Raw genomic sequence first — 18,651 nt, forward strand, 5'->3', positions numbered from 1 at the left:
TCAGTTGGGGTGGGGGAGGGGCAGGATCATTCTGACGTTCCCAAACTAATTAATGTAGCAAACACAAAGACGGAAAGGTCCATCAAAGTGCCGTGGCCGTTATTTCAAATTTAAGTTGCAGGCAGGCGGTGGCGGAGGCCTACCAGTTCCATCCTTCGATCTGAGAATTCGCGACCAGACACGTGTCCCAGTTTGGGTGTCGAAGGTCGGTGCCACCCCGGCAGGCCGACGCTGCAGGAACATTATCGCTTCCAATCTCTGTTATGTCTGCTACGGCAAACTGTTTGTTAACTGCAGAGAAGGCGGTGTGACATTATAGGATACACATAGCACACACAGACCCGCTCCGTTGCTGTTTCTGAACGTGTCTGCTATTACTTTTGAGCGATGTCACAAGGAAGGCCTGTTGGAGGGCTACCTCTCATTTGCATGCTGATTTCAGAATAAATAATTTATTTACCAGCATCCACTAACTTTCATTGTTCTGAAACATCCTTGCTATCCTTTGTTCAATTTTTTCATTACTAGGCGAGGAAACACCTGTAGTAGGAACGTTATCGCTTCCAATCTCTGTTATGTCTGCTACGGCAAACTGTTTGTTAACTGCAGAGAAGGCGGTGTTAGGTGACAATGACCGTCAGTGTATCTACGAAAGTAATTTATTCCATCTTCTCCTAGTTTGCGAATAATACATGACATTCATAAGGATCAAACAAGAGCATAAAATACTAACAGTTCTGGAGCTGCACGTTTGAAAATTTCCGGAGAAACGTCTCTTGGCCTTTCACACGTCAGATATATGAAATCTCTCGTCAAGACGTTTTTATTTGGGAAAGAATGTGCTGCAGAAACACAATTTCGCGTCTGCACTGCCTATCAGAAAAGACATGGTCGAATCTCAATGTTACTTTGCGCATGAACCCAGTCGGCTTCGGTAAAAATGATTAGTATTACAATTCTCTGTGATAGGTAGAAAGGTCACGAGAGTGCACTAGTGACACGGTAAATACGAGGCGTTCACAGTCTCAGACGTTGGATGATCACTGTAAAGGTCGCGAAGATGCTACTTACTCGCGTAAGACTGCGTTATCAGTTTGGAACGAGGTTCGTTGTGAGTATGTATACTGCCGGCTGGTCGAAGTGTACGATCCAGAATAGTGGGGTGTTCAGATGTGGCGGTGGGCTGGACTGGATGGAAACGTGAGGGTGGGCATATCAGCCACCAAGGTTCTGGTTTGCCACGTCTGGTCACCACAAGGGAAGGTCGTCGTATTATCCACCAGGCACATCGTAGCCTCTTCAAATCTGCGTCTACCATCCGAGAACAAGGAGTAAAGTTCCTGAAACACTGTGTCATCCTGCACCACCGGTCATAGGCCAGCAGCTGCCGGTCTTGGGAATTACTATCTAAGGCGCAGACTGCCGTTAACGCCACGACACAAACGGCTGCGTCTGGAACGGTGGACCGCTGATGGATGACGTCGCACTATATTCAGCGACGAATTGCGGTTCAGAACCACGGAGGTTCACTGCCTGACCTGGGAAGAAGTCCCATTCCTAGAATGTTTTGGAGAGACGCGACGGAGCTTATTCTGCCGTCATGGTATGGGGAAACATCGATTACAGCTTCACCTCGCAGAAGGTGGAGATTTCGGGAAATTTGACGGCACAGTGTTGATCACAGACTTCGTCCGTCCTCATATACTACCTCGCATGGGATAGTATCGTGCTGCCAATTTGCCACAGGACATTCATTGTCCGTACTAGCACGTTTGTATATGACTTGAATGCATGGTTCCGAGGTATTTCCGTGGTCAGTAAGTGACCCATTTCTGTTCCGATATAAGATGTGTGGGACCAGCTCGGACGTCAGCTCTGTCCTAGTGTTAGTATACAACAGACACTGAAGAGCCAAAGGAACTGGTACACCTGATTAATCTAGTGTAGGCACCCGCGAGCACGCAGAACTGCCGCAAAACGGCGTGGCATGGACTCGCCTATGTCTGAAGTAGTGCTGGAGGGAATTGTCACAATGAATCCTCCAGTGCTGTCCATAAATCCGTAAGAGTGTGTGAGGGGGGGGGGGGGGGGGCGGGTGGCGGGAGGGGCATTGGAGATCTCATCTGAACAACACGTTTCAAGGCATCTAAGATATACTCATACTCAATAATGTTCATGCCTGGGGAGTTTGGTGGCCAGAGGAAGTGTTTAAACTCAGAAGAGTGTTCCTGGAACCACTTCGTAGCAATTCAGGATGAATGCGGTTTCGCATTGTCCTTCTGGAGTTGCCAAAGTCCGTCGAAATGCACAATGGGAATGAATGGATCCAGGTGATCAGGAAGGATGCTTATGTACGTGTCACCTGTCAGAGTCGTATCTAGACGTATCAAGAGTGCCATATCACTCCAACTATATACGCCCCACATCATTAAGGAGCACCCACTAGCTTGAATAGTACCCTGCTGACATGCATGGTCCATCGATTCATGAGATTGTCCTCATAAACGTACACGTCCATCTGCTCGATACAATTGGAAACAAGACTAGTCCGACCAGACAACATGTTTCTAGTGATCAACTGTCCAATGTCGGTGTTGACTAGCCAAGGCGATGCGTAAAGATTCGTTACATGTAGTCAGCAAGAGTAAACGAGTGGGCCTTCGGCTCCGAAAGCCCATATCGATGATATTTCGTTGAATGTTTCACTAGCTGACACTAGATGACCCAGCATTGAAACCTGCAGCAATTTGTGGAAGGGTTGTATTTCTGTCAAGTTGAACGATTCATTTCAGTCATCGTTGGTCCCGTTTTTGCAGGATCTTTTTTCCGCTCGCAGCGTTGTCGGAGATTTAATGTTTTACCGGATTCCTGATATTCACGTTAGATTCTTTAAATAGTTGTACCGGAAATTCCACTATTAATCGCTATCTCGGAGATGCTGTGTCCCATCGCTCGTACGCCGACTATAAAAAATGGTTCAAATGGCTTGAGCACTATGGGACTTAACATCTGAGGTCATCAGTCCCCTAGCACTTAGAACTACTTAAACCTAACTAACCTAAGGACTTCACACACATCCATGCCCGAGGCAGGATTCGAACCTGCGACCGTAGCGGTCGCGCGGTTCCTAGAACCGCTCGGCCACCCCAGCCGGCGCCGACTATAACATCACGTTCAAACTCACTTATAGCTTGACAACCTGCCATTGTAGCAGCAGTAACCGATTTAACAATTGCGCCAAACGTTTGTTGTCTTACGTGTATATAGGCGTTGCCAAGCGCAGCGCCACATTCTCCCCGTTTAAATATCTCTGTATTTGAATACGCTTGCCTCTACCAGTCTCTCTGAATGGCGCTCCAGGGTATGAAGGGCTAGTTACTACAGTTTGGGGCCTATTTGCCTCAGGAGGGTGTACGATTGTCTTATGACACCATTTCTATGAAAGTAAGTATATGAATCTAGACAAGATTGGGTGCCACGGGATAGTAACTAGTGATCTCACATGCCACATTTTTGTAATTTTACCTCGAGTTTGTTATCACTGAAACTATTTCACACACCATCTGAACCCGTGAAGTTTCGTTTCGTTTCATCGTTCCCTTCTGAGTGCATTATTACTTTTGTCAGGCAATGCAAACAATCTTGACACAATTTCAAACGATTTTAATGATTTCATAACTCTGAATCAACAGTCTCCTCCTCTATTTTTTTCTTGGTAGTTTGAAAAGTACAAAATTTCGAAGTAAATTTCCGTGCTGTAGGACCTATCTTTCATGCAACAGATCTATTTATTAGTTAAAAATGCTAATACTCTGTGATTCTCACCAAAAGAATAAAATGTTGTGTGTAATATTTACCCTGTGCGCTCTCTGAAGCCAATGTACCGTATTTAAAAACTATCTACTTTTCATGTTGTCTTGTAATATTTGTGCGTTCTCGCTTCCCGCGCCCGGGTTCGATTCCCGGCGGGTCAGGGATTTTCTCAGCCTCGTGATGACTGGGTGTTGTGTGATGTCCATAGGTTCAAGTAGTTCTAAATTCTAGGGGACTGATGACCATAGCTTGTTAAGTCCCATAGTGCTCAGAGCCCTTTTTTGTAATATCTGTGGTGTGGCTTTATGAAACTGAAAACGTCATTAATAGTACAAGTATTATGTCGCTTTGGCTACTTTTGCTCCTTTTCCTATTCTGAATGAAAAATGGAGATGTTCAAAGCGCCGAATCTTGAGTAAATGCAATCAGATGAAAATATTAAAAGATTTAAAGCATGTATCGAGCAAATACCATAAATTATTAAGTGAATCTAATAAATATTTTGTGTAGCTGACAACTGAACTTTTAGCTTGTAAATAATAGATTTCAGCTATCAGTCATCCTTTTGAAATTTTATTGGCCGATCTAGATTTCAGCTAGAAACTAGCCACTGTCAATGCACTGTCCTTTTTGATCAATGCATGTAATGCCTGCTGGTCGGGCTTCATCCACAATTCATTAAATACTCACTGGTAGCGCACCGCGACTCGTACTCGTTCACTGCGGCGGTCGGGGTCACAGCACCAATTTACGACAACTGAAAAAGGCGTAAAAGAGCCCGAAACCAGTCGTTTTCTAAATAAAATGTCCTTACAACTGTAGTGGTCTTGTCAACCTGTGGTGTCAATAAAGGGTTCTAGCAACAAGTTGCCTGTCTAGAACATCTGTATCTCCACCCACCTCCGGCTGCGACCCAGGGTGTTGTCGAACTGGGGTCTCTTAGAAGGCCCCTTAGTCGTTTTATTCATGTGCGTTTCAAGATCGCGTCCCCTCATACACGCGCCACAGTACAGCGCAAAAAATGAGGGATGAAAAAGCATAAACACCTTTTTCTGCTTCGTATCATGTTTATTTGAACGTCGAATGTTTTTGAATGGTCCCTAGTGGCCCACCTCGTCTACCAAAGCTAAACTTACGGTGACGTTACATTTTAGAGGAGTGAGATCACCTTCGATGAATTTGCTCCATGTCATGTCCTTAGAAAAGTATTAAGTTATCCGGTTGCGTTTCAGGAGTTGCAAAATTTGTCAAGTACGGCGTCCTGTTGCACACTGCACTGCGAACTGCCGTTTTAGACCGCGAAATGTGTGGAAATAAACTCCCCAAGAGAAGGGGTTCTTTCATAGAAGCACTTTACGCCATTTTCTCAGGCTCTTACGTGTCTATTATGACCGTCGATGAGTCTGAAACGCTTTTCTCGGCCACCCATAAGAAAATGTCGTGATTTCAACGCTGAGCGTCACTGTTCCGTCCTCCATCGCAGACATGTCAAAGGCGTGATTTGTGGTAAGGAAGGGGTGTGACCATATTCCCAACTTTTGACACGTGCACGGTGATGTTGGAAGAATTATGGTAAAATTAGGGGTCCATGTGAACCATTAACCCACATTATGGTTCACATCAACTTCTGAGCTCCGACCTTCTTTTCGAGTGTGTCGACATCTTGATGTTTGAAGCATAGTCGAACCTAAGAGTGACATCTCAGGACACATGTCGTTTGCACCATTACAGAGGAGGGCTGCAGGCACCTCTTACTGAAATTTCAAACTTCTGCGTCACAACAGGAAAATCGGCGCACGAAAGGAATACGGAGAGGTCCCCCTTCAGCGCCTGGATTGAGGAATATGATTCGAAAGTTTCAATTAACTGGCGATTGCAGAACTGTTCCTGGGAGAAGGCCAATTGAACCGTAAATTGTTGAAGAAGTTATTGTTGCCACGCTTGAGCATGCTGGATGCAGTGTGCCATCTTCAAGCAGTGTACAAGTTATGTCACGTCAGCTGAAAATTCCATGGTCCACCCTTGAAAAGCGCTGCGAACAGTTGTGTGATGGTATTTATACAGCGGCGCGAGGCTGTCTTGGATGCACATGGTTGTCACATTGAGCAACGTTTGTAACCTGGAACGTAAATATAGGGTGATCAAAAGGTCAGTATATATCTGAAAACTTAATAAACCACGGAATAATGTAGATAGATAGGTAAAAATTGACACACATGCTTGGAATGACATGGGGTTTTACTAGAACAAAAAAAAATCACAAAATGTCCGACAGATGGCGCTAGACAGCGAAACGTCAGTGACCGCGCATTACAATCGTGTATAAAGGGAGATGTAATGAGAGAGAGAATCAGATGTGCCAGCAGTAGCAGCATGTTGACGTTACCTGAAAAGGCGCTTTTAGTGAAGCTGTATTATCAGAAAGGGGAATGTGCTAGTTCAGCGTTACGATCCTATTGCCATAGGAAGGGGATTCGAACGGCTAAAGGTCCGTTGACAAATGCAGCTGTGGCGAGAATGATTTCGAAGTTCGAAGCCATGGATTGTTTAGACGATGGACCCCGTAGTGGCCGACCGAGCACAAGGCGTAATGCTGCTGAGACAGTTCAGGAAGAAATGGAGACTGTAGCGGGTTCGTCTATGCACGGGTAAGTCATCGCTCGTGGAATCGCTCGTCGCACCGGCATTCCATACACTACTCTTTGTTTGGCACTTAGGCGTAGCCTCGGATGCTATCCGTACAAAATCCATCGGCATCATGAATTGTTACCTGGCGATTTAGTGAAGCGGAGGGCATTTGCGGTGTGGGCGTTTCAAAACATGGCGGAAGATGACGATTGGTTGAGTAACGTGTTGTGGACCGATGAAGCTCATTTCACGCTCCGAGGGTCTGTCAACGCCCACAACTGCAAAATTTGGGCTACCGAAAATCCTAGAACTGTCGTGGAAACTCCATTGCACGACGAGATAGTGACGGTATGGTTTGGATTTACCACATCTACCGTTATCGGGCCTTTTTTCTTCGAAGAAATGCGTGGTTCTGGTTTTGTACCTGCTACTGTGACGGGTGAGAGCTACGCCGATATGTTACAGAATCGCATCATCCCCAGCCTGGCTGATAAACACCTGCTGGAATGTACGATGTTTATGCAGGATGGCGCTCCACCCCGTATTGCTAGACGCGTGAAAGATCTCTTGCGCGCGTCGTTTGGAGACGATCGTATGCTCAGCCGCCACTTTCGTCATGATTGGCCTCCCACGTCTCCAGACCTCAGTCCGTGCGAGTATTAGCTTTGGGGTTACCTGAAGTCGCAAGTGTATTTTGATCGACCGACATCTCTAGCGATGCTGAAAGACAACATTCGACGCCAATGCCTCACCATAACTCCGGACATGCTTTACAGTGCTGTTCACAACATTATTTCTCGACTACAGCTATTGTTGAGGAATGATGGTGGACGTATTGAGCATTTCCTGTAAAGAACATCATCTTTGCTTTGTCTCACTTTGTTATGCTGATTATTGCTATTCTGATCAGGTGAAGCGCCATCTGTCAGACATTTTTTGAACTTTTGTATTTTTTGGTTCTTTAAAAACCCTTGTCATTCCAAGCATGTGTGTCAATTTGTACCTCTCTATCTACATTATTCCGTGATTTATTCAGTTTTCAAATTTATACTGACGTTTTGATCACCTGGTATGTTACGCAGTTAACAAATGTTACCCTGTCATGTGGAAATCTGAATGTACTTCTTTCGATGGTTCATTCATAACTTATCTTCTGCATGCCGTTACAAACGCTTCCAGAACGTTCCACTGTCCTATGAAAACTCTTTTTTTATGGTGTCTTTCTCAAGCAGCGAAAATTTAATATAAAACGCTTTATATTATCCGGAACGGTGAATTTGGAAACACTGCTAATGTTAAGTCCGTTTGATACAGAATTCAAAAATATGCAGTACGAGAGAGTCCTCTTCGTTGAGGTATGTTGCTTTGGCTGACTCGTACCCTCAGAGTTCGCGGCGACAACGCATCCAGAAGCGAACCCGACAGGACCAGGCATTGCATTTACTCACGCCTGGCGGCCAACCAGCCTCATTTGGGAGTCAGACTGCGGCGACACAGCGGGTCTCGGAACAAGAAAGGCCAGTGAGAAGCTTCTGGTCTTAACGGCTGCTCCTTCCTATGTAAATAAGCTGCAAGCTTTGTGTACTACCATACAGACGTGGAACACTCGCCTACCACTGCAATGGCGGTATGGCGACACCATACACGAAGTGACGGTGAAGAAAACAAAATAAATTTTTCTGACACAAATGTGAGTTATTATTATATCCTCAGTAGATACACTCCAAGCCAAATGTGTGTTTGTTACGAGGAAACTCTATTAAGCGCAAAGGTATACGATTTTATTGAAACTTGGAATACCACCTTGGAAACTAAATGTGTTTTATTTGATTACTTTTGTTTCCCGTACGTTTGCTAGCGCACACATGCAATCGTCATTATTAGGGTAAAACTTGACGGCACTACATTGGAGGGTGACAGAGTATCAGCAATTATAGAAACGGTTCTTTTTCCCAAACTGGAAATCACAGTAACTGAAACCAACGTTAAATATTCAGTCGTAAGGGCGAAGATATGGATCGCGGATACAATTCAAACGCTTTGTTCAGTACGACTTAGACATGTAGGTCCCAAGCAAGGTTTTAAGAGACTGGAAAGACGCACCGTCATTTCATAACCGCAGTAGAACGTTTCTACGGAAGCAGAGAGAGCTTCATGACAGATTTAAGCAAATTCATTACATAAATGACAAATAAAAGATGAAAAAAAGGGAAGAAAATGAGGGAAAGGAGGGCAATGAGAGAGAAGTGATGAAAACATCAGAAAGTAAAACGTTTCCTGTCGACGTGCCTAAAACCCGTTGCTGTTGGAGTTCTAGATTATTTTTTTGTGTAATAATGTCCCTGTTAATACATTTCAAACCAAACGGATTCCGCGCAAGACTAATTTGGTACAGCCTTGTCGAAGAGGCACGTAGTATTCCGATTTAAAAATACACTCCTGGAAATTGAAATAAGAACACCGTGAATTCATTGTCCCAGGAAGGGGAAACTTTATTGACACATTCCTGGGGTCAGATACATCACATGATCACACTGACAGAACCACAGGCACATAGACACAGGCAACAGAGCATGCACAATGTCGGCACTAGTACAGTGTATATCCACCTTTCGCAGCAATGCAGGCTGCTATTCTCCCATGGAGACGATCGTAGAGATGCTGGATGTAGTCCTGTGGAACGGCTTGCCATGCCATTTCCACCTGGCGCCTCAGTTGGACCAGCGTTCGTGCTGGACGTGCAGACCGCGTGAGACGACGCTTCATCCAGTCCCAAACATGCTCAATGGGGGACAGATCCGGAGATCTTGCTGGCCAGGGTAGTTGACTTACACCTTCTAGAGCACGTTGGGTGGCACGGGATACATGCGGACGTGCATTGTCCTGTTGGAACAGCAAGTTCCCTTGCCGGTCTAGGAATGGTAGAACGATGGGTTCGATGACGGTTTGGATGTACCGTGCACTATTTAGTGTCCCCTCGACGATCACCAGTGGTGTACGGCCAGTGTAGGAGATCGCTCCCCACACCATGATGCCGGGTGTTGGCCCTGTGTGCCTCGGTCGTATGCAGTCCTGATTGTGGCGCTCACCTGCACGGCGCCAAACACGCATACGACCATCATTGGCACCAAGGCAGAAGCGACTCTCATCGCTGAAGACGACACGTCTCCATTCCTCCCTCCATTCACGCCTGTCGCGACACCACTGGAGGCGGGCTGCACGATGTTGGGGCGTGAGCGGAAGACGGCCTAACGGTGTGCGGGACCGTAGCCCAGCTTCATGGAGACGGTTGCGAATGGTCCTCGCCGATACCCCAGGAGCAACAGTGTCCCTAATTTGCTGGGAAGTGGCGGTGCGGTCCCGTACGGCACTGCGTAGGATCCTATGGTCTTGGCGTGCATCCGTGCGTCGCTGCTGTCCGGTCCCAGGTCGACGGGCACGTGCACCTTCCGCCGACCACTGGCGACAACATCGATGTACTGTGGAGACCTCACGCCCCACGTGTTGAGCAATTCGGCGGTACGTCCACCCGGCCTCCCGCATGCCCACTATACGCCCTCGCTCAAAGTCCGTCAACTGCACATACGGTTCACGTCCACGCTGTCGCGGCATGCTACCAGTGTTAAAGACTGCGATGGAGCTCCGTATGCCACGGCAAACTGGCTGACACTGACGGCGGCGGTGCACAAATGCTGCGCAGCTAGCGCCATTCGACGGCCAACACCGCGGTTCCTGGTGTGTCCGCTGTGCCGTGCGTGTGATCATTGCTTGTACAGCCCTCTCGCAGTGTCCGGAGCAAGTATGGTGGGTCTGACACACCGGTGTCAATGTGTTCCTTTTTCCATTTCCAGGAGTGTAGTTTTGCTTGTACTGGGATACAAACCAACGTCGCCCGTTGAAATGGGTGTTGCATGAGAGGCTTAATGTCTGTGCTGATTCCAACTGCGAACTGCAAGAGCGAAATGGCAAATATCTGCTCATTCACCAGAGGAAATTCGCCTGACGGCTTATAGGATAGAAACCCGGTAAAATACATTTGAAGGAGAGAAGGACAATATTCGTGCTAGGACCAGCACGTAATAATATTCTAAGACAAAAGCACGGTCATAATTCTGCTTGGAAAGGGACTACAAGTTGATAGTTAAAGTCGGTGCAGTAGTACAGCACTGTACTGCACAACAATGCGCTTCACCTCCTCTATTCATCCTTACCTAATCACAGCTCCTACTCCATACTTAATGACCTCGTAGTCGACGGGGCGATTAATAACAATCTTCTTCTCCTTTTTCAAAAAAAGTCTTTCCCCAACTTACGCGCTCCAGACTTTTATCACATACGCCTAGCCCCCACTACGTGATATAACTGCACCACAGAAAGTGGAGGAAAATTTGATCTGCGGACTTACGCGAATTTTATGTAATGCTGCAACAGTGAAAAAGTTTACAGTAAGGATCGCCAGCTTCAGTTTATTCTACGACAGCAGGGGCAAACGTCTCCACCTTCGATTACTGGTTACTCCCGAAAAGCAGGCCGACTGCTCTCAGATAAATGAGAAGTTTCGACCACTGGCCTACGAGACACATAGCTTCCGTCCTATCTTCAACTGACTCTACATAACTTCCCCGGCAGTTTCACACTTACTTATTCAGAGTTTCTGGACCTCGAAGAACACGTGACGACCTCATAATTTACCTCCAGTGACAGTGTGCTTTCCTAACAGCCTTTCCACATTGGTATGACTGGGGCCCGTCAGATCACCGAAGTTAAGTGTTGTCGGGCTTGGCCAACACTAGGCTGGGTTAACGTAGGGGTCTAGCTTTAGCTGTAGGCAAGTGGGATACACTCAGCATGTTCCAGCATCAATGAAGGACCAATGAATTCAGAAGTCCGATAACAATAATAAGTGAATAGTACTTTCCCATACACATAACAGCAAAACATATTGTATCATAATGTCTCCAAAATGTGCCACATTGCCCAAAAAAATACACCTCAATTCCATAGCAATGTGCTTCCCAAACTACAAATTCCATCATCATCTGGTCCGCCTGCTTCGCCGAGTGGTTACGTGTTTGCCTGCCATGCAACGGGCCCGGCTTCGATTTCCGGCCGGGTTGGATATTTTCTCCGCTCGTGGACTGGGTGTTGTGTTGTCCTTATCACCATTTCATCATCACCGATACGCAAATCGTCCACTTTGGCGTCACCTGAAAGAAGACTTGCAACTCGGCGGCGGAACTGCCCCTATTGCGGCTTCCTGGCCATCAAGAACACACAATAATTTCATTTTCATCATCATCATTAGAGCTCTCAACATACTCACCACCACATGAGTGTTCCAGTCTTAGTTGGCGGTTTGTGAGTTCAGGTTATGCAATGGAGTCTTATATCAGGTTGGTCAAACTGACTAACATATTCTTGATGGGTAGCGAGCCGGGTGAGTGATGGTAGAAATCTGCTGTGAATGTCACACATCGTATGTACAACGCAAAACACACATAACGTATGTGAGGAACCGCTTAAAAATGCAGTACCGGCCTGGACATTAGATCACTTTCTTTTTATAGCAATGATGGTTGAAGGATCATTTCGTCTACATTCATATCAAATTTCCATAACATCAAGGCGTACCTACAGCGAAGATCGATGTTAGTTAAAAAGCTATATTGCCACCCATCAAAAGAGTACGTGAGTCGTTGTGATACAACTGGTAAAAAATCCTACAGTTAATTGGGGACCTACTGCAGTATGAATTCACCATGGTCTACTGTTTTACTTTACTGAATCCACTGTTACGTCACAACCATTGGTATGGTACTACAACAACTGAGCCAAAGCGACCCACATGTCCGTATGAACTACTGCAGCACATTTTCCTGCACGTGTAACTCTAAAAATCATCAGAAATGAGAGGTGGAACGTGCGGTTTCTGGTGTGTGAGTGTGTGCGTGTAGTTAAAGACATTGATGCTGCTTCTGCTAAGTCTCAAACCTTAGAAGGACGACTATGTATACGCTCAGAATCTGCATACAACACATTGTGAAGAATATCTTACATCGCTGCTAGTCGAACCCTTCTGCTGTTCCACTTTCACATGGAGCAATGTGGGAAAAATGGTTCAAATGGCTCTGAGCACTATGGGACTAAACTGCTGAGGTCATCAGTCCCCTAGAACTTAGAACTACTAAAACCTAACTAAACTAAGGACACCACACACATGCATGCCCGAGGCAGGATTCGAATCTGCTACCGTAGCGGTCGCGCGGTTCCAGACTGAAGCGCCTAGAACCGCTCGGCCACACCGGCCGGCGCAATGTGGGAACAAATATGTGTCTCTGTCATCTTTAAGCGTTCAAGTGTGTTTAACCTGTGTGAATTGTACTCTGCAGTAAGGATCGCTTTAGAGAGACAGTCTATGGTGGATATACATTAACTGCTCTTTCATTATGTTGTCAGGCAGGTATTGGAAATCAAAGTTCCTAACTTCTGCCTGGCGTTAAATAAAGGGTGCGCTGTAGAATGGTGTCTGAAACTGGCGGCTGCTTTCCATGTTGAAATGTTATGGATATGAAGGCAGTAGACTACTGCTCTCGCAAGATGTTGCGGTTTCGTCACGTACATAAAACTGTCACTGACGATAATTTTATAGGAATATACCACACTTTTCAAAGCGTAATTGGACATAAATTTCGTAAAAAGCTGACGTTATACACCTGCAAAAACATGTAAATGGCTTGTGTCCAAAGTAATAAATGTTTTATTTGATGTTCAAGGTAATAATTTCACCCTCTGTGAGCGCAGAGTGTGGAACTCTCTAGGTGAATGATGTTTAGGGACAGTTGGATAGCGTTAAATAACAGTTTGCAATTTGTGTGTGCTGTACTCCCATCTTGTGTGCATTTCTCTGATTCTCAAGAAAGACGAAAATGGTCTTCCAGTTCATAAATTGCTCTGCTCATCAGAAATGTGTGTAGAAAGTTCAGTTCCATAGTTGTGGAGGTTTCGGGTCTATGGTACAAATTCGATGGATAGTAGTACCATTTGCCAGAAATGCACTTGTTCTACGAGTTTGAAGTTACAGTGAAAATGTGAAATGTACAGTGTGTTTCAAAAACGACCATTCAACTTCAAAAATTCATATAAATTTATTGAAATAAGATATAGAGCTGGGTTTAGTGTCTTTTTTTGTAAGGAAACGCAACAAGTTTTTTTTAGAATAATTAAATATGTATGTGGCTTCCATTGGCTATCCTGCATCCACCCCATCAGAAGTCAATTTCTTCGCAACCTCGCTGTGGAATTGCAGGTGAAGCTTGCTCAGTGGTGGCGTAAATTCTTGCTCTAGGTTCAGGTAGAGAAGTCGGCACAGGAGGTACAAACACGACTCCTTTATGAATCCCCATAAAAAGAAATCGAGTGGTGTTAGGTCTGGGGAACGTGGAAGCCATGCAAATGACACATTATGGCTAATCCATTGACCTGGAAAGCGGTCACTGAGAAAATCTCGAAGGTCATCCAGATAGTGGGGTGGTACACCATCTTTCATGAAGGAAACATTTCGTTCTTGGTCATCCTCATCCATCTGTGCTATCAAAAATTGTCCTAACATATCCAGGTACACTATTCCGTGGATGGTTCTCTCAGGGTAAGAAAAGGGGCCGTAAACTTTGTTCTTGCTCACTGCACAAAAAACGTTCAGTTTAGGGCTATCACGAACGTATCGCAATGTTTAATGTGGATTTTCACTGCCCCAAATCCTACAGTGATGTATGTTAACCTTATCACTTAAGTGACAAGTCGACTAGTCAGAAAAGATGATTTTGTCGAAGAAATGTTCATCCTCATGTGATCGATTTAACATATCCGCACATAAGTTCTTGCAGGCAAATTTATCAGTGTCGTTTATTGCATGTACGATCGTGAATCTGTACGGTTGCAAATGCAAACGGTTTCTCAACACACGCCAAACAGTCGTATGTGGGATTTGCGGTTCTCGAGATGCACGCCGCGCTGTTGACAAATTGTTGTCTGATCGCTCAACAGCGTCATCAGATGTGCTTGGACGACCTGATGACTTCCATGTCTTCCGAGTTCAATGTTTCTACAAAACATTTGTGCCACTCATAAATTGTAGGCCTACAAGGAGGATCTTTAGCGTACTAGGTACAGAAATTACGCTGAATTGTTGTCGCCGACTTCGATTCTTCAAACCAAAAAACACAGGTAGCCCGCTCGGGTGCAGTGAAGGCAGTCATCTTTAACGCAACTGCCGCTAGCTCTCCTTACGGTGCGATTGCAGACTAGAGAATTATACGAGACAAAATTTGATGTATTTCCTTTCAAAGTGACACTACAACAAGTTCTGAAGGTGGTTGTTGTTGTTGTTGTGGTCTTCAGTCCAGAGACTGGTTTGATGCAGCTCTCCATGCTACTCTATCCTGTCCAAGCTTCTTCACCTACCCGTACCTACAGCAACCTACATCCTTTTGAATCTGTTTAGTGTATTCATTTCTTGGTGTCCCTCTATGATTTTTACCCTCCACGCTGCCCTCCAATACTAAATTGGTGATCCCTTGATGCCTCAGAACATGTCCTACCAACCGATCCCTTCTTCTAGTCAAGTTGAGCCACAAACTCCTCTTCTCCCCAATTCTATTCAATACCTCCTCATTAGTTTTGTGATCTACCCACCTTATCTTCAGCATTCTTCTGTAGCACCACATTTCGAAAGCTTCTATTCTCTTCTTGTCCAAACTGGTTATCGTCCATGTTTCTCTTCCATACATAGCTACACTCCATACAAATGCTTTCAGAAACGGATTCCTAACACTTAAATCTATACTTGATGTTAACAGATTTCTCTTCTTCAGAAACGTTTTCCTTGCCATTGCCAGTCGACATTTTATATCCTCTCTATTTCGACCATCATCAGTTATTTTACTTCCCAAATAGCAAAACTCATTTACTACTTTAAGCATCTCATATCCTAATTTAATTTCGGCAGCATCACCCGATTTTATTCAACTACATTCCATTATCCTCGATTTTCTTTTGTTGATGTTCATCTTATATCCTCCTTTCAGGACACTGTCCATTCCGTTCAGCTGCTCTTCCATGTCCTTTGCTGTCTCTGACAGAATTACAGTGTCATCGGCGAACCTCAAAGTCTTTATTTCTTCTCCGTGGATTTTAATACCTTCTCCGACTTTTCTTTTTGTTTCCTTTACAAGTTAAATAACATTGGGGTGAGGCTACAAGCCGGTCTCACTCCCTTCCCGACCACTGCTTCCCTTTCATACCCCTCGACTCTTATAACTGCCATCTGGTTTCTATACAAAATGTAAATAGCCTTTCGCTCCCTGTATTTTACCCCTGCTACCTTCAGAATATGAAAGAGAGTATTCCAATCAACATTGTCAAAAGCTTTCTCTAATTCTACAAATGCTAGAAACGTAGGCTTGCTTTTCCTTAATCTATTCTCTAAGATAAGTCGTAGTGTCAGTATTGCCTCACGTGTTCCAACATTTCTACGGAATCCAAACTGATCTTCCCCGAGGTCGGCTTCTACCAGTGTTTCCATTCGTCTGTGAAGAATTCGTGTTAGTATTTTGCAGCCGTGGCTTATTAAACTGATAGTTCGGAAATTTTCACATCTTTCAGCACCTGCTTCCTTTGGGATTGGAATTATTATATTCTTCTTGAAGTCTGAGGGTATTTCGCCTGTCTCATACATCTGGCTCACCAGATGGTAGTGTTTTATCAGGGATGGTTCTCTCAAGGCTACAGTAGTTCTAATGGAATGTTGTCTACTCCCGGGGTATTGTTTCAACTTAGGTCTTTCAGTGCTCTGTCAAACTCTTCACGCAGTATCATATCTCCCATTTCATCTTCATCTGGCCGGCCGCGGTGGTCTCGCCGTTCTAGGCGCGCAGTACGGAACCGTGCGACTGCTACGGTCGCAGGTTCGAATCCTGCCTCGGGCATGGATGTGTGTGATGTCCTTAGGTTAGTTAGGTTTAAGTAGTTCTAAGTTCTAGGGGACTGATGACCACAGCAGTTGAGTCCCATAGTGCTCAGAGCCATTTGAACCATTTGAACCATCTTCATCTACTTCCTCTTCCATTTCCATAATATTGTCCTCAAGACCCTCTATATACTCCTTCCACCTTTCTGCTTTCCCTTCTTCACTTGGAACTGGGTTTCCATCTGAGCTCTTGATATTCATGCAAGTGGTACTTTTTTCTCTAAAGGTCTCTTTATTTTTCCAGTAGGCAGCATCTATCTTACTCCTAGTGATACATGCTTCTACATCCTTACATTTGTCCTCTAGCCAACCCTGCTTAGCCATTTTGCACTTCCTGTCGATCTCATTTTTGAGACGTTTGTTTTCCTTTCTGCCTGCTTCAATTACTGCATTTTTGTATTTTCTCCTGTCATCAATTAAATTCAATATCTCTTCTGTTAACCAAGGATTTCTATTAGCCCTCGTCGTTTTACCTACTTGATCCTCTGCTGCTTTCACTATTTCATCTCTCAAAGCTACCCATTTTTCTTCTACCGTATTTCTTTACTCCATTCTTGTCAATCGTTCCCTAATGCTCTCCCTGAAACTCTCTACAACCTCTGGTTCTTTCAATCTACCCAGGTCTCATCTCCTTAAATTCCCACCTTTTTGCAGTTTCTTGAGTTTTAATCTACAGTTCATAACCAATAGATTGTGGTCACAGTCTACATCTGCCCCTGGAAATGTCTTACAATTTAAGGGGAGCCGGAGGTGGTCAAATCCAAAAAATTACGATTTTTTTTGCCACCGAAAATTAATTGGAACATTACTCTTTAATGTAAACTTTGAATTATTGTTCTACTCGCCCTAGAAGTGGAGTTATTACCATTTTCCCCCACGCCTGCAGAGGAAATGGGCGGCCGCTGAATGCATCTAATACCCTCTCGTGACTTCCTGGCGAAGTGCTTGGGATTTTCTCAGCCTGTTACGCATACAGCGCCTTATGTTACGCATACAGCGAGTGTGCAAGGGTTGGCTACATTGTTTTCTGTGACAAATGAAGCGCTAAGAGCGTATGGGTGCACGGCTTCGAAGGCTCAAACAAACTTTGGGTTCAAGTAAGCTCAGTGATGGAAAGACAATAGGAGGGAGAGGCAGGCTTACTAATGAGGTGATTGAACGTCTACAGAGATACTATGGGTATGCTATAAGGCAAAATACTAGTAATGTTAGTGACATGCGAAAAGCAGTGTGGGCATTGTTCCTTCATACTGCCTCTTCCAATGAATACCCTCAACACAGCCTGTGCCCAAAAGATTCCTGGTGCAAATATAATGCAAACAAGGACTATGATCACTAACATGGTTTGCCAGCAGCTGTGATAAATGCAATAAAACCAATTTTTCATGACTTAGCACAGCCAGAATTGTTACACAAATGTCTACACAGAAAGACGCAGAATCCTAATGAGAGCGTAAACAATTTGATTTGGAAAGTGATTCCTAAAAGGTAGTTTGTAAGCATAAAAACACAGCACTTCGGCATTTATGATGCAATAGCAACCTACAACCAAGGGAACAGTGTGAAGTGTGAAGTTCTGAAGGCCTTAGGATTTACAGCTGTGGTGAACACTGTACGATCACTAAGAAATATTAACAGAGAAAGGATAAGAGGAGCAGAAAGAAGAGAAAGGCATATGAAGTATGATGGAACAACAGGCCAGAAAAGAAGACAGAAGAGGAAGCTTTTGGAGGATGAAGAAGAAGACCCTGATAATCCATCCTATAATGCAGGAATGTATTGAGAAACTTTGATAGCCATTTCCCATAAATTAGAATTTTTCGAATATAAGGAACATTTTCTCAAAATCCACTCAAGCTTAAGAGATGAAATTTTTATACAGCACTCCTAGTGGTCAAACTTACATTGTAACACAGCCATTTGGCAATATGTTCAGTAGTTTCATTTCAGTTTAGTTATAAAGCAATTATTTGCAAAAAAATTGGGTTATTAATAAAAAAAATAATTGGAAGGAAACTAGAAAAGATACTCCAAAATCCCTCTGCCATAACTGCAATACTAAACCACTCTATATGTAAAAAAAATTCAAATTTTTCTATTTGGTAGTTTATTCATAAATGTTCCTCAAACTTAGTGATTTTAACATGGGCAGCATAGGCACCTCCGGCTCCCCTTAAAATCTGGTT

This window comes from Schistocerca nitens, chromosome 9, assembly GCF_023898315.1.
Source record: "Schistocerca nitens isolate TAMUIC-IGC-003100 chromosome 9, iqSchNite1.1, whole genome shotgun sequence".
Classification (NCBI taxonomy): domain Eukaryota; kingdom Metazoa; phylum Arthropoda; class Insecta; order Orthoptera; family Acrididae; genus Schistocerca; species Schistocerca nitens.